Genomic DNA, 17110 nt, shown 5'->3' on the forward strand with positions numbered 1-17110 from the left:
CTGGTCGAGCTTGTCAGTACACGCCTGATTCAACCAGACACTAAAGCATGACTTGTCTAACAGCGAGCCTTGTTTGAAATGAACAGACGTGAAGCGTCATCCACGGTGTATCCTTTTCTTTGGTGCTGGGGTTAAAAAGACTGACATTGCCACCTTTCACAATCGACTCAAAGCTACTTGCTTTTCACCCCTGGAATGGTCGGAAAAAAGAAACAGAAGAGAAAAGAAGAATAATCGTTTTGTTCGTGATAACCTGTGAGCACTTATCCCGGCTACAATTCCTTTCCCTTAATCATTTGCATATGAAAGGATAGCTCTAGTCTATAAAAGGTCAGTGAAAGATGATCAAGGCCTCACAGAACACAACAAAACACGGAAAAAAAAAAACCTCTCTGGCGGCAGCTCGCGTTCATTTAACAGACCGCAATGTCAGTGACGCTGAGATCACGGAAGCGGTGCTCACGTCACACCGGCACCTTCCCCCCAAAACAAAAAACTAGAGCTAGAATCAGACTGTCCTCCAAAACACCTCATCTATAATATATGAGTGCCGTATTAAGCATTTTATTTTTCACACACGCACAAGCACACATAAAATTTCAGGCTTGGAATGTTTTAACAAAAGGATTACAAACATATTCCTAGTGTTCTCGTTCAAAACCGTTCCTGTTTATATTGAGGACTGTAAAAGAACAAAAAGAAATAAAAAGTAAGAAGTATTTCTAGCGTTCAATCAAAACCTTTCCTGTTTAAACTGAGATTGACACTGGAGGAAAAAAGAAATCCCATCTCTGCAGAATCCACTCCCTAGCTCTGTTATTGTGCCTGAACGCTACTGAATAAAGCATACGGGCTGCTATTTACCAGTTGAGAGACACCATTATCATACATATTACTTCACATGATGGCAAAATCTGCAGGCATCTTGGGAGGCTTCAGGAATATGAAGCCTGTGCCTGTTGTCTCAAGTCCTCGACAAACATCTTTGGGGACAAGCAGGGCCTGGAAAGAAAGGACGAGAAGGCACCGTTTCCATGTCGCTTTCATCTAAGTCACTCAGTCAACCATTCAGTGCCCCATTCAAAGCTGCTGTGCATTATGCAAAAAAATGCTAATCCTTTTCCGATGCTTTTTACACTTGTACAAATCCTGCATTCCCTTTCCTGAAAAGCAATTATATCAGTTTACATTTCTGTCAAAAAACAGGATTACTTCAGGAGAACTAGCACTGCACCATGCTTCCTCCATCTATAGCTGAAGGAAACTAGAGATTATCTGCGACAGTATTTTTTTTCCTCCTCTTCCACTCTCCTCAAAAAAAAAGTGGAGAGGCCTTAAGAATGTGATTTAATTAGCCAAAGGGAAAAGAATAGATCTTTAGTTGCTGTGGAAACTCTTTCTGACCTGACCTTCTCTTTGCAAAAAGCCCCGAACAGAACGAGCCTCAGTCTGGTCTATTAATCAGAAACAAATTATGAAAGAATGTTGTCGGCCTGAATAATGCTGCCCATTCTGTGGTGAGGGCAGCAACAGCCTTCGCTCTTGCTTTCATTGTCTTTCTGCACGTTTGACAGCCCGACATGACGAATGAGATCAGGAAGACCCTGGATTTGCATATGCAAATTCCCACATGAGGGAAACGTCTAAACGTCTAAACAAGTGTTATCGCGAGGCAGATTAAGTAAGCCACCGTGCTTTTGCTGTTTTTTGGGGGCCACCGCCGTAGTCAGGGCCATTAGTCAGCACAATTAACCCCATCTCCATGGCTACTAATGAAATTTCGCCATGGTACGACTTAAATTAGATAGCTGGTTATGCGTTGCCACTGTCCGACTCCAAATCCATTATTTGCCCCAGGAACAATGAGCCGTTTGTGCTCAGCTGATCTTCACCAGCTGAACAAACCTCTGCGTTAACAATTTGCATATGTTAATAAAATTAAGTCCTAATTACATGAAACTTGTACATATTCAAATATCCTTTCCCTAGGCGCTATGGAGCTTGAACCCCATCCAAGTGTTTAACCCTTCAGAAAGCCTCTAAGCAGGGGAGGCTCTTTCTGCCTCAGAAATGCCTCGGGGCTGACACAAAAAGGCCCCCCTTAATACATTAAGCCAGCTCCTGACTTCTCAGCTTTCCACCCACTGCTCTGCGGACCGGGGCAAGTACTGCATCCTCCGAACCAAATTCAGTTGGGCCCACAACAAAAGCCCTATAGTTTCTCTAACAACAATGTGAGCGTTTTCCCAATGTTATCTATGAGGAGTGCACACACAGAGGTTATTAAACAGTTAATGTGCTCAGAAAACCACAACAAGCACTGGCAATTGAGTACATAAAATACAAAAAGAGCTAAAATAAGTTCTTGATGTAAAATTCAGAAGCAATTCTTCAAGAAAATGACAGCGGAAAAAAATGGACAATATCTTATCGCAACGACATTAAGCTTTTGAAATCGTAACAGACAGGGAAACTTAAAGGAAATCATACAGTCGCAGCAAGATTAAAAAGGCCTTTGTCCTGCACCATGTACATTTTTTTCCTTCTGTGCCGGCGAAATTAAATTGGTCTGTTCAAAGGTTTAAGATGAGACCAAATGGAAAAAAAATGTTCTATCACATATGAAATTCATGCCGCTCTGTGAAGCGTAGCCCAGATGGTGCGAGATGAATAAAAAACAAACACCTAATGATAGACAGCAGTAAGCTCAGAGGACTGGGAAAAAAAATCTTTCCTGCTTCTTCTCAGTATTGCTGACCAACAACGAATTTCCACGACTGCAATGAAATAACAAGCCGTGCTCCGGTGAATTGAAGCTCTTGGTGCTCTAAATGGTTCATATCACCACATTCGAAAATAGAACCCGTATTTCCCTGTTTAACCCCGTACAAGGCCTTCACAGAAAAAAAATGGAATATTGCAGCACTTTGGGGAGAAACTGATACCATCAGTGATCACTGGTCTTGTGATTTTATTTTTTTATTTTTTTAGATGGATGCTGTCAAATTTGTGCATATATTATGAATGTGTGTGTCTCTACCTGCATGTGTGTGCAAACATGAGTTTGTGTGTGTGTTTGAATGGGGCTTCTCTTTTACAACTATCAATATACGGGATAACCACGTATTAGCATTCAACCGAACACGCAGTCATCTCTCAGCCTTTTAGCCAAATTGGGTGTCTTAATGTCACAAAGCAGTGGCAGTCAACCTCTGCGCGTTGCCATAGGAGTTTCGGTACTGAACAGCAGAACACTGTGATAGGCTTGTAGCAAGCCACTCCGCAGAGGCAGATTTTAAATCATCCAGCCTCTTCTATTAGACTTGAGACTTATTGAGGTAGAAACCATAAAAAATGAAGAAGGGAAATTTAATCCCTGAAATATTGATTTGCACATTAATATCATATAGGCAGTGGGCAATTTGGCTTCATGGAAATGACACATTGTCGACCCTAGGAGAAGCCTCAGCCAATCTTACTGCAGAACATGTCTCAAGAGTTATTAAAGGCTCCTCGCGTTGGCTTCATGATTTCTGTGCTGCCTCGAATCAATCTATGCACTGTACGAAATTATGTGGACACAAAAACGCAAAACACATCTGATATTAAATCAAAGCACGCTTAATAGATCCAGATGCCTTGTGGTCCCATAAAACGTCTCCATTTAAATGAACATTTCTAATTACATTAATGCAACCGAATGCACTGAACCACATCTTTTCTAAACCTTTTGTGTCTCTTTCTGTAACAGCAGATCTCAGACACAACATTTTTAAAAATAAGATTTTTACACAACAGTTGCTATCACACAGCAACAAAATTGCTGAATGGAACACAGCCTTTTATTCTTCAATAGAAATAAAAATAATTCAAGCTGAAAAAATATAGATTTAATACGAAAATAGAAAAAACACTTTTACATACAAAACATAAATATGTACATAATAATAATAATAATAATCGTGTTATTACTGTAACAAAAAATAATCTAAATAAAAAAAAGAAAACTATTTTAATGAAAAACGAATCCAATAAAAAAATAGATGCAATTCCTGTGCAATTCCAATTTGCAAACAAATCCAGGTATCCACAAAGGATCGTATTAATACAAAAAGCGTACAAATCCACAATGTCTAACGTAGAAAAATCAAACGAGGCTCATTTAATACACAAACAAGCAAACATGCTGCCAACGGTAAAAACAATTTGAAAATCCTACAAAACAAGGAGATCCAGACAGTGAAAATCTGCTGGTTTAGAGAGCGCAGACACACGGCGATACACACCGCGGCTCTGTGCTCTGCCTCCCCACTGCCTGTGTTTTTTCTGTGCTCTCAATGGAAGCGATCGATGCCCTTGTCACTGTCGCGTTCCAATCGGAGCCAAGACTCTGTCTCACACTCACCATCAACCCAAAAGCCAAGCGCTCACACACATGCCACGGTCTTCAATGCCAATGTTAACGTTTTACCACAAAAACCCGAAAACTCTCAACTTTAAGAATCTACCGACCTTACTATAAACTCGGGGACAATTCTCTCAGGAAAACGTAAAGGGATTGAAAGGAGAAGAGAAGGAAACTTACGTGCAAGACAGAAGAGACGAGTAGTTTAAACACGGAATGGGCTTTCTGATGAAAATAAGAATGATTTCGGTCCTTTTTATTCCGTTTTTTTACGTCTTCCACAGACACGAAGGAGTCTGGGATATAGCAGAAGAGAGACCCTCGGCTGCTGTTTGAGTTCAATCCCTCCTATCGTTACCATCATCCGAGCCGCAGCGTGGACAGACTCTTTTACGTTGCAGGTAACATAAATACACGAAGAAGCATATTTTAGTTATCTGAGGAGAACTGTCCATCTTTTGAGTCTATCTCAAGACACATGACGGAAAACACCGGTCCGGAGCGACTTGCGTCGTCGTGTCAAAACGTAGCCTTCGCCTTTCTTACCGTTACAGGATACATTTGCGGTTCTCGACACGTTACCTTTTCGAACAGATGTTTTATAAAATGTTATGGCGTGTATAATTTGAGATGTAAGGTACGCAATTTGGTCAAATGTAAGGAAGCCCTGCTGTTTAGCGTTTGCTGTGATGAGGCGAGTCCAACTCCTGAGGCGAACACAACAGCCGCGAGTGTACAAATCTGTCCACTTTTTATTACTCCGTATCAGCGAATATTGGTAGAAAATAGAGCGAAACTTAACAGTTACGGCGGTTTGCTTGCAAAACAAACGAAATGGAGTCTGGAAAAGATTTACGGTAGATACGGTAGGACAACATCGCCTGACAGTTCGCGGCTGTTCGGCAAAACGACTGTTTTACAAATTAAGAGGAAAATATTTAGGCTGACATTTGTCGAAATTATATCATATAAAGCCGTAATCCGACAGCGGAATATCGCAGATACGGCAGAACTAGTCGCGAAAGAAAATCAATAGTCGACCTAAATTTAACACCAACTAACGTTACTCAATAAAAGTTGAAGGAAAAAAAAACTTACTTTCTTCCCCCGCAGTTCCCTCCGCTTCTTCTCTTGATATTTACTTTTTCTGAAGAAAATCACATCCAATGGTAGCGCAAGTATGTAACAAAAAGGATAAAAAGGAAAAAAAAGTAACAATAATCCTCCAACTTTATTGGAAAAAACGTAAATACTACAGTAAGAGGCGATCCTTTGGGTCCGGTTGTGTAAAAGATGTGTCGACGACTGCCTAGCAGTTTCGGTTGTGGAGGGGTAAGGGAAAGGAGGTAAGGAAATGAAAATCCGATATGTCTTTATTCTGCTAATTATTATCGTTTTAGCCCTGTTTAAAAAAATGGCTGATTAAGTTGAGTGCGCATGTCTTTGTGTGTCTATTCTCGATATGCACTCTGGGAATGAGAGAGAGAGAGAGAGAGAGAGAGAGAGAGGAGTGAGCGCGCGAGGGAGGGTGAGAGAGCGCGAGGCAGAAAGAGAGACGTAATTAGTGAGGTGATCAACAGTCTCCACATTGCAAATGACGCGCCGTTTCAACTTGGAGAGCCGAAGGGCTGTACGAGCCAGATTCCTAAAATGATCTAATAGGGGGAAAATCTTTTTCGGTGGGCAAGACGTCCTGTAACGGCCTGGAACATTTTGTGGGACAATGAGAGATTTTTTGTACTTTTTGAGTCATACCTGTAATCAAAGCTGTTTATTTATTTTTTTTAACCAAAATAAATTCAGAAATGTTCAAGACAAGTATTACAGTATGGCAGTTTTAAAATATTAAGTCTGCATGCTGTTATAAAAAATAAGATTAAATCTGATTTTGTTTGTAATGCAGTCGGCCTAAATATCATGTACTTTTTGCAATGCTTCCTCCTCGATATTTTTTGTTAAAGATAGAAATAATGAATCACTCGAGACACTTCGATTTATGAAAATGTAGCTACAGATTTCGAAAAGCAGAAATATGCATTTGGACACTAGTGTTCCAATAACATCCGTTTGCATTGTAGGGAATAAATATATATATTTTAAATTATATTAGAAAACAACACGACTGAAATGGCAATTTTTGCTATTCCCATAGTACAGTAGCAACTAAAAAGAAAGAATGAAATGCAACGCAAATGAAGAGAAAACATGAGAAAAACATAAATAGCCTACTGTACAGGTGTTGATTATTATGAACTGTTATCCGCGTGACATTTCAATATCTGAGCAGATTAAATGGACAAATCGTATCAGTTGTAAATGCTATGTATTTAAAATTATTTTAAGTTACTGTATTATAGCCTCGTGTATTGTATTGTAAGAGAACATGCAGATGTGAATATCATTTTGCTTTTATGAGAGATATTTAATGGCACATTTTAGAACTACGCGTTTCTTTTGCAAACAAAAATTATATGTAACGTTAAATTAGATTCAAATAATAATTCGCAGAATATTTATCGACAAGAGTGTTCAAAATAAACCTCAAAAAGTACACTACTTGACAGTATATGGGCCTCGGAATTAAAGCCCATAGTAACCTATGCCTGGCTTTGGCTTATGAACTTTACATCCTTCTATTTCACTCATCGGGCGTTTAATTCATATTAAAACATGCAAATGCTCCGATTGATTATAGCCAGTTTTGGATCTCCTAAAATGTCGCCTTTGAAAGGAGACCCGACAACATGTTAATCGTGAAGAAAATCAAAAGATCGGCAGTCCTTTATGAAAAAATCGAAAGGGTTGAATTGAGCGAGGCTCTGTTTCCGGATCGCACGATAAGGATGCTATACCGGAGCTGTCTTTGCAGTAAAACACGAGCCCTTGGATTGGCACGTCTACTGTGGGTCTTTGGATGGGCGAGAGGTGGTCAACAGAGGCGTTACTTCTTCACCCCTGATCCACTGTTTCTAGTCCTCGGGGGACTCATGCCTGCCAGACCCAAGTGGTGCTTCGGCAGGATGAACGAGAGAACAGAAACAAGACCGAAACGAGCTCGCAATAGGACACGGAGAGCTACAGATTTTACCTTCATATAAACGCAAAGCAAATGCGGCGGAGTAAAGGTTATTTGCCAGCCACTGACGACTGTATTTCTGCTGCTCACCGCGGAGGACTTTAAAACTATTGATTTAAAGGTCTCACCTCTTATGCAAGTATACTTTGACGGATACATTTAGCGTAGTTATAAGAGTTGTGCTGTCTTTTGAACTGTTTTGGGCTGTGGAATGGAGAAAGTGGAAGCTGCGTGGCTGATATAGTGCTCATCTTAGTCTGTAGCACTTTCAAATGTGCTCGTGTCCACCCTCGTACTTTCTGCTCTTCTTTCTCTCAGGCTATCTGACTAACATCAATTTGTTTGCGTATTATTTAATCTTAAATGAATTAAATATTGTATTTTGTCGCAGTATGTTTTTGAAATGAACAAATATTTACCCTTTTTATATATATATATATTTTATTATTATTATCTTTTGTTTAGTAAAAGCTAGCGTGTAGTGTACAATGACTAACATTTATCATTGGCGATTAGCCTGTTTGTTTATTGTTATATTTCAATGTATTTTCTTCATTTTCAGCTATATGGATATATAAACAATATCACAAGCTTTTTTCTCTTTTTTTATGACATTTTCGTATCAAAAGCTGCATGAATATTGATTTAAGTGAAATGTCAATAAAGCAATCATCATTCAATTCGCGACCTGTGATTTCTTATAATTGTCTTTCTAAAACGTACTATGTCTAACAATGACTTCAAGGCTTCTTTCTCGGTTCTTTGCTCGTACCGAATGAGTGAATGACTGTCCTGCCCCACAAATGAAAGGTTTGTCCAAACCGCCTGGCGCCCTCTGGGGTCTGAGAGGTCACGTTTTGACAGTAACTGACCCTTTGTAGCCACATAAAACACTGTCCAAAATGCTTTGCTAACGGAGAATTAAGTCCCATTAAAAATTATCAACTCTCTCTCACACACACACTTCAAGAAAGTTTTCAATATTTGTGGAAGACGGGAAAATCTCCGTGCAATATAACAAACGTAGCCGAACATGCATTATCAAAACGAAAACATCTTAATGTATTTAAAACAGAACTAATTAGCTATGAAATCGCTTTTCATGGCACTATTTGGTAAAGTCGCAAAGGTGTACACAAAATTGATCACACTGAGAATAAACAACAACAACAACAAAATAGCCATAAAAGTACAAACTACGCCACAAGATTATTTATTTCAAAGTCAAAAGATAGACTACCGATGTAATTTCCCCTAAAAGTCAAATCGTTTCAAACATGTCCCACACTGGAATCTCACAGTTCTCTCTTAAAATCAAGAAAAAGCTTAACATCCACCACAAAAACAAGAAAGAAAAAAATCTCCGCCATCTGTAGCCTAGGCTATCCGATCAGCTCTCTTTTGTCTTTTAAAAATGACAGTTACATTAAAGCGACATATTTCATGTGCAATCGGTTTAAAATATATTTTCTGTAGCATCATATATTCACATCTTTTGTTTATAAACGCCAGCTAAAAAGAAAATAAATCGCGTGTACCTTTGGTATAAAAGGGCATCCCGGTGTCCAATGTCTCTCTGATGACAAGCTCCGCTTATAGCATATGGAAACTCTTTTGAAAATGCCTAGATTTGGCACATTGTCATTGAAAAGAGCGGAGTGCGGTGATGCTGGAACACAAAATGGGAAATAAGTTGGGGATTGGGTGCAGCCTCCCTCAATGCGGACTTATCTAACTTTAATTTCATATACCGCAATGACATGTCATTCAGAATGATTTGAACAATTAGAACGTTGTTGCGATTTTCAAAAAGAGCAAGAAGTGCCTCGCACAATGCTTTTGCGCGTTCGTATAGCTATAGTTAATATGCTATTAATTTGCTTTTATGTATAACACAAACAAACACAAGATTGCGTGAACAATCTGTAAACAACGTCGTGGCAAAATTACTGGCAACGTAAAATCGAGATTCACAAATGCTTGTTTGCAAAACACTGGACTTTCGATCAATGTATTGGGACATTTCGATCGATTATATAAACGAAAATCCATATACGACATGAGACCGGTATCAGCACGACTTTCACCTTTCATGAGAAACAAAACGAAGTGGCAGAGAGCAGTAAGAACATAAACAAGCGATTAAACTCTATTTATTACATTAGAAAAATACAAAACAATAACATTTGCTAACAACAATATGCAATGTGTGGGCTATATAAAAAAGGTTTAGTGTTAAAAAATAGGCTATGCGAGATAAATCTGAATATTTTCGCCTACCTATTTCACTATGAAATAAAGATATAAAATAATTAATTGGCACGCTAAATGATGCACCGCGCTGAAACTAGAGAGTTTTAATGACAGCCGTCAATATGATCATTAGAATGTTACTGTTTAGATGTGGTAAAATTACACGTGCTCCCAGCTGCTGGGTCCCGGGATCAAGGATGAGGGAGGCGGCCAGGCACGCGGTGCCATTCTGTTTATTTGATAAAGAAAATCAATGAGAATGACTGTGGACTATTTAGCGAGACGTTTGAGAGGGGGAAATGGTTGGTTGAAAAGTGACTTCAGTTGGCTGGTCGATCTCATCGGGAAATGTACACTAAACTACACTCTCAGAGACACACTTGGTCCTCTCTTTGAGTCCATTCACCCCCACTGCCCCCTCCCACTTGGCCCTTTGCTCCTCGTGGTGCGGAGGTTTTCATTGTTGATCCTTCTTTAATAGACAAACGGGCAGGAGTTGCATCTCCTGCCATCTATCCTAAAGCAGGAGATTCTCCATCTGCTGAGCCCCTTAATGTATAGCCGTCTGTTTTGTTTATTAATTACGGTATATCATCTGAATATGAGATTTATCTTTTCAAGTATCATTTTTGGTGTAAAACAAATAAATAATAATAAATGAAAACTCACTAACGATTTAGCCTAAATAAATTTAAATTATTTATAACTAATTTATAATATAATTATTAATGAATGTTATTATCATTTTTTTTTAAATGTAAACAATAAAAATAATTGCAATTTATTTCGAAGTAAATAATTATTGCTATTTTTTTTTAAATCCGTGGATTAAGATGATTAAGCATGCAAAATCATTCCAATGATCTAATCAATGACACAATCAATAATGAGATAATTAATTATAATTACAAATGAGCCTGCTGTTTGTAACTGAAAAGCCACTGAGACCCTCCCTATTCTGTGATTTTAAGCCCGCAGGACCAGAGCACCTACTGAGCGGGCTGCACTTAAACACTAAAACCAGAATCATTCAGAACACATATCAGTTCGAGCCATCGCCCCTGTTCAGGAGAGTGTATATTTCACTGGGTTATGGCTAATGCTCCAAAGCAGAGAAGAAACTGTGCTTTTCTTCTTATGAACTTTATTAAATTATTTGTCTTTTTGTGCTAGATAATTGCATTTCCAGCTTTCCCTGTTCAAATGAGTCTTTAACATGGCTAGATGTTTTCTTCTGCCTCTCCCCCATACGTAGTGGTGCATTCTATTTAGCGGATTACCTGGTTACCATTGGTCAGCACAGGAAAGGCAAGAGAGCAAAACCATGGCAACATGACAGATTCTAAACCCATCAGCCAAACTGGATGATAACGCAGTCAACTTGGCCAAGTGGCTTGAATTTTGCCTATGAGAAAAAGGAGAAACAGGGTATTGTTTCATGTCAGAATAGTGTGTGCATTACGGATGGGATTACATTTGTGAATAAAATATCACTCTTAAATATTAATGACTCATTTATTAAATGAGTACACATATCAATTACTGTACATTTTAGGGAATGCATGAATGAGATGATAAATTATTTTGAATCCTTGTTTTATTAAACAAAAATACAAATTATGATGTCAAAAGTCACAAGGCACTGCATAAATTGAAATAATTAATGCATAAAGCTGCATACAACAATTATTGATATTTGTATGTGATATTTTCACCCTAGGGAAAGTGTGTATCAAATGCTTTGTGTGGATCTACATAATTAATCAGCATTCTTTAGTGAATTACATTCCAATTAGCCAAACAAATTAACTAATCTGTCAAAACACAGACTCATTTGAATAATAAGACAATGTTTTTGATTGTTGTATAACATCCATTTCACACTCTCAAATTACATGCATTCAGTCAAAAAACAAAATGTCAGGATGCATCAGACATCAACGGCTAAATGGTAAAGCTTTTTTTTTTTTTTTTGTATTTCTATATAAATATACCTAAGATCAACAGCAAATTATTAAACTAGAGCAAAGTGATTCAATCCCATAATGAAACAAATGAGGTCAGTGAAAATATAGTCATTTAAAAACAATCTGCATATGCCTAAGTGTCAGATAAACTGATTAGCCAGACAGATTGCTTATTGATCATAATAATCAGTAAGGCTTACTGATTGATTTATAGATCATAGTCTATTATATCATATTTAACAGGCCTCAAGCTTGTCCCACTAGGGGAAAAACTCACCTAAAACATCAATTAAGCAAACTATTCATGTGTTTATGTTTCTCCTGGAAAATCTCTGCTATGTTTGGTGGTTATGGCAGGATCGTGTGTAGCGGTGCTGGTTTGTGAACAGTCAGCTGGCGGCTCAGAACCCCATGGACGAGAATCTCAGGCTTTTTCACATTTAAAATGCACCCGTGGGCCAGACAGCTGAGAACGACTCCTTGGTGTCTCAGAAAAAGGCTGGAGTCTGTTTGCACTGATATTTCACTAGTGGCAGCACTAAGGACACTTGGAAAAAGGGGTGGTGGTGGGGGGTTAATAAAATCTGCGTGTCTCCTCTTCGCGCTGGAGGTGTATGAAGGTGATTGTGGATTGGTTAAAGGGAGTCGATGGATTGTCATGCATAAGGTAAGCGCCCGTCCGTGAGCTTTGTTTGAAAGCGCTGATGTTGAGGAGGTGCTGACAGCCCTTCGCTGGGGTTTCTAAAGCGAGCAATTTCTGTGCTTTGATTTCTTCCTATGATATGTCAGATGCACAAAACACATTGTGCGATTTGAATTCATTTGCGATATGTCTCTCCTGCCAGCGCTGTCTTTCATGCTCATGTTTTTAGAATAATTTTCAAGCAACGCATTTATTAGCAGAGTTGCACCTAGCCTGTAGAGTGAATGAGAGTTAGAAATAAAAATAATAAAATATATTATTGTATAAAATAACAGATATTCTATTCTTAAATAAATAAATATATATATATATGTGTGTGTGTGTGTGTGTGTGTGTGTGTGAGTGTATAATTTAAATATTAAATATATATATTTTAAATACATTAAGGTACTATATAATAGCAAAGGCATTTAAATAGAGGGTTTCTGTTTTGTATCGTCCTGCTCATCGGCCATAAGATTACATTTATACTCCATATGCATGCAAGCAGTCATTCATGCACTGTGAGGGGCTTCTCTCTCGCCGCCAGGGCTGCAGAGGAGATAATTTGAGTCTAATCTGCTGGTGCAGAAGTGTGAGGAGTGAGACTGGACAATGACACTCCCTCTCCTCTCACCTGAGAGAGGTTTCCGCTTAAATCACGCCTGTCTCACTGGCCACAGACCCAGATCCCCAACTTTAATGGGAAGACAGTTAATAACCTTCTTCTTCTCCTTCTTCTCCTCCTTCTTCTTCTTTTTTATCCCCTGTGCACTATCAATCTGACCTGTCAGGGCACTGCTGAATCAAAGCAAAAGTCCTCTTCACAGATGACTGATTAGAAACGCAAAATCACAAAATCCATCTTCATGGTCACTTTTATTACAGTCATTTTTAAACTGACAGCAACCTGCTCGGGCTCAGAACAGAGCTTGTGGTGCAGATTGTGTCTCTGGGAGAGAGAGAGATGAGAGAATGCAGAGAGGTGGGGAGGGAGCCTATTGTCTGTGGGAATTGGGGTGCATCATATAGGTTGCACATATACACTTAAATACATACACGCATACAATGCATGCACACAGAAAATGCACATAAATCCGATATGCATGTTCAGTTTGACTGTTACTGTTACTGTTGCTATTAATGGGGGTCACAGAGTATACATGTTAAAACAATAATAATTAATCAAAAAACTTACATAATTTCATTTAAAATATTTTAATACGTTTCTCAGACTGTAATCCGATATCACAACTATCCAATACATTAGTGCTGCTGTAGAAAAATACAATGAAAGAAATCTAAATGATTGACAGGAGTGTACCTGAACAATGACAAAATCGTAGCATATGAAAAATTACTGCATTTATCCATGTAATTATTAAATGATCGCATTTATAGTAATTTATTAATTATTTATTATTACAGTAATTTATTATTTTTATTTATCACTCTTTTCATAGGACTAGAAAAATCACAACATTTTAAGCTGTCGAGCTATTAAAATGTCTTTGAATTTATATGAGGTACAGTATATAAATTTCTCTATAGTCATATGCCCTACACAATACACAGGGACAAAAAAAATCATAAAAACTTCACACCTAGAAAATAATATTCATGCACTGAATAAAGACTGATTTATGTGTGCAAAGAAGCAGGTTCACTTATAGTTCGCATTTAATAAGGCAGTACAGTATATATACTGTAATTGGTCATCAAAATAATCAACTGTATTTCAAACTATTTGAGAATGCAGGAGTGGAAAGGCGTTTTGTCGAATAGGCGACTTTTACTGTTCCATGAGCATGTCTGTCAGGGCCCGGTCCTGGTCTAATCCTTCTCGACATCATTCAGGAGGGGTTACGTGTGTCTTGGTTACGTTTATACACAGAACAAAGGAAAATGGGTCACGAAAGACAGAAAACACACCAATTCATAGAAACCAGGGGAACAGACAGCCTGCCACATTTAATGTTCTTAAAACATCTGATTGAACAGCTTGTCAAAATATTAAAGCTCACTTATGAAGGCCTAAGAGTCATCTCTGGAAGGAGGGGGGATTATTCTATTTAACAAATGATTTTCTGTATTAACCTGCATTTCGTACAGATTCAAAAAGGCAGGGGCAAATTATAAAAATGTTTTTTGTGCTTTTTATTTTTTGCATTTACGTTTACCATCGATCCATTTATTTAATACAAGTCCTGTAAGATGCATTTAGCCAAATAAATCATTTTAAATAAGAAAAATGCCATCTGTCAGATCATAAACTTTATAACGTCACACAGTCCGACCTAGCCTAAAAATATATGAACCACATTAAAATATGTTTGGACAAGGCTTTAAAGACGCAGGGTTTGGACTAACACAGTCGTGTCAGAGTGTGGAAGCAGCTGCGCTCTGGAAATGAATGCCCCTGACTGTACGCCTGTCAGTGGACTGAGACCCGACTGACCTGATGGGTTTGATTACTTCCCTGACATTCAATGGCAATAAAAAACACGGCAAAAAGAGACCTGGGGAAATTTCTGCAGAAATTCCACCGCGCACATCCGTACGTCCACACGTATACACCGAACGCACATGTAAACAACACTCACCCACACACGCTAACACATATGGTCCAAATAAACATAACAGATACAAGGCACAAAAGCCTTAAAATCTTCAGCTTCAAAGCTCCCAAAAGAGCCAAAGCTGTTTCATCTTCTGAACGGGAAGATAACGTGTTACGCCGTTCGGAAATCTGGCCTCTGATACGTCCGAAACACTCATAGAACTACACCAGTATTTTACATCTGACTCCATCGATGACAAGCACTAACTGCCATGAAATTCCCTAAAGATTAAATGTCCCGGGACCGTATTCCGTCTGCTCTGCCTTTCCTCGACAGGAGGGAACAGAGGAAAGGCAGATAAATCCAAAAGAACCACCCCACAATACTCAGCGAGAGGCAAACCAAGACAAACAGCACATCAAACCTTAGTCTGCAAAGCCTCCTTTTTATCCTGCTGGCATTAAACCCCAGACACACACACACACACTCAGTGGGAGACTGTAGAGAGAGAGAGAGACAGACACACACTCACATACACACACCCTCACAGTACAGGGACTGAGAAACCCAGACAAACAGAAATGGCACAGAAAGCAAACCGCAGTATTCGAACACAAACACACGAGCCGTTCGCCTACCACACCTGCCTTTGTGTGTCTGCAGCGTCGACTGGCAGTCCTGTCTTTTCTGCAGGGCAACGCCGAGTCCTTTCAAGACGGGGGGAGGCGGATCAGTCCGCCAGGTTTTACTAGGGGTAAATCAGCAGGTCAGGGGCTTTCAGGTGGGTTCGGACAGGAGCGGCGTATGAGAAGGCCCGAGCGGGTAACTTTTAGCAAGTCTGTGATTCCTGGGGTTCACATCCTGACTCCCCCATTTGTGCTCTTCAAAAGAGAAAAAAAAGAGGAGAGCGAGAGAGAGAGAGAAGGAGAGAGAGGAGTAGGAAGCACAGGTCATGTAAAATGTATAAGCTGCATTTAAAAATAATTTAATTCTGGAAGCGAGCAGCAGGGATTCTTCTCCTTTTTTTCTTTTTTCAATGAATGCACCTTTTGTGACAGTCTACATTTCGGCTCAGGAGACAGCAAGAAATGACAAAGTTGTTTATGAGCACTAAAGCAAATATTTTTTAGCAAAAAGGTCGTCCAGCCAAGCGTACGACAGTTATCACTGGCATTCGTGAATTAAAAGTCATCCTCTGCTATTTGTTTGCAGTGTGTGCTAATTGCTCATGTCACACGGGTTGATTTTAAATTCACCATCGACTGAGAGGTATTTAAGCTAGTTGAACTACAGCTTTTACTCGTGGTGGAAGGCGTAGGCTGCTCCTCACAGGTGGGCTTGTGTGTTTTGCACTCGCTGACTCACTTGTAAGCAAAACTCTCCTCGGGAGGCAGCTCAAACAAACCCAAATTACAGGGTTAATGAAAGCTGAATAAATTAAACAAACTCTCTGCTGCCTATTTGACGTCCGTTTAACAAGATATACATTTATTATTTCCATAAAAACAGCTTTGACACAAAAACAAGCACAGTTTTGCTGCTGCTGAAGGCAGTGTGTTTTGAAGCAAATGTTTCCTATAGCTCCGTTATGCAGTATAATTATGTTATACTTTTGACCTTTGTCGAAAAAAAAATTCTTTGAAGGTTTTAATGTGAACCATTTTTAAACCCCAAAGAAAGGGGAGGGCAGGAGAGACACAAAATGCCATATTTGGAATGTTAAATGTTATACTGTGCCAGCCGAAATGTTTTCTGCCTTTTATTTTCACTTCATATTCTTAAAATGAAAGTTTCTTTGTTGTCTGTCGCCTGATTGAGCGTAATCGAAAACATTCCACGGTGCAGACCAGTTTTTGCTTACGGATTACTTCGGAAACCTTGTTCGGATTATATTTAGCACATCACGAACGATCCTTTTGCACACGTACACGCAGAAACGTCTTATGTAAACAGACCACAACAGTGCTCTGTTATAATAACATGTAAGAGGTACAGCCTGTCTGAGCCACCATCATTTTATGAGAGACATATTGCTGAAATGTCGATTCTGTTGCTTTTAATAACAAGCACATGACAGGGCACAAAACACTGCATTGTGGGATATTGACCTGGTCGGGGGAAGGAGGGGGCAACGATTTGGATTGAGGATAATATTCTCTTTAAAGC

At 39.0% G+C, this 17110-nt stretch overlaps 1 protein-coding gene across 6 annotated transcripts in view; it reads right to left on the reverse strand.

Moving 5' to 3' along the window:
- LOC109055814 (zinc finger homeobox protein 4-like) overlaps window positions 1-17110 on the reverse strand; it is a 163652-nt gene that overhangs the window by 103570 nt on the left and 42972 nt on the right. For 2 of the 6 annotated variants that reach the window (XM_042751730.1, XM_042751725.1), the window contains exon 1: window positions 5504-8518. The exons of 1 other annotated variant lie outside the window; for it this stretch is intronic. The gene's annotated coding sequence lies outside the window, so the exon portion shown is untranslated. 3 more of the 6 variants (XM_042751727.1, XM_042751726.1, XM_042751729.1) reach the window with 3 other exon arrangements.

This window comes from Cyprinus carpio, chromosome B24, assembly GCF_018340385.1.
Source record: "Cyprinus carpio isolate SPL01 chromosome B24, ASM1834038v1, whole genome shotgun sequence".
In the NCBI taxonomy this organism is placed as follows: Eukaryota; Metazoa; Chordata; class Actinopteri; order Cypriniformes; family Cyprinidae; genus Cyprinus; species Cyprinus carpio.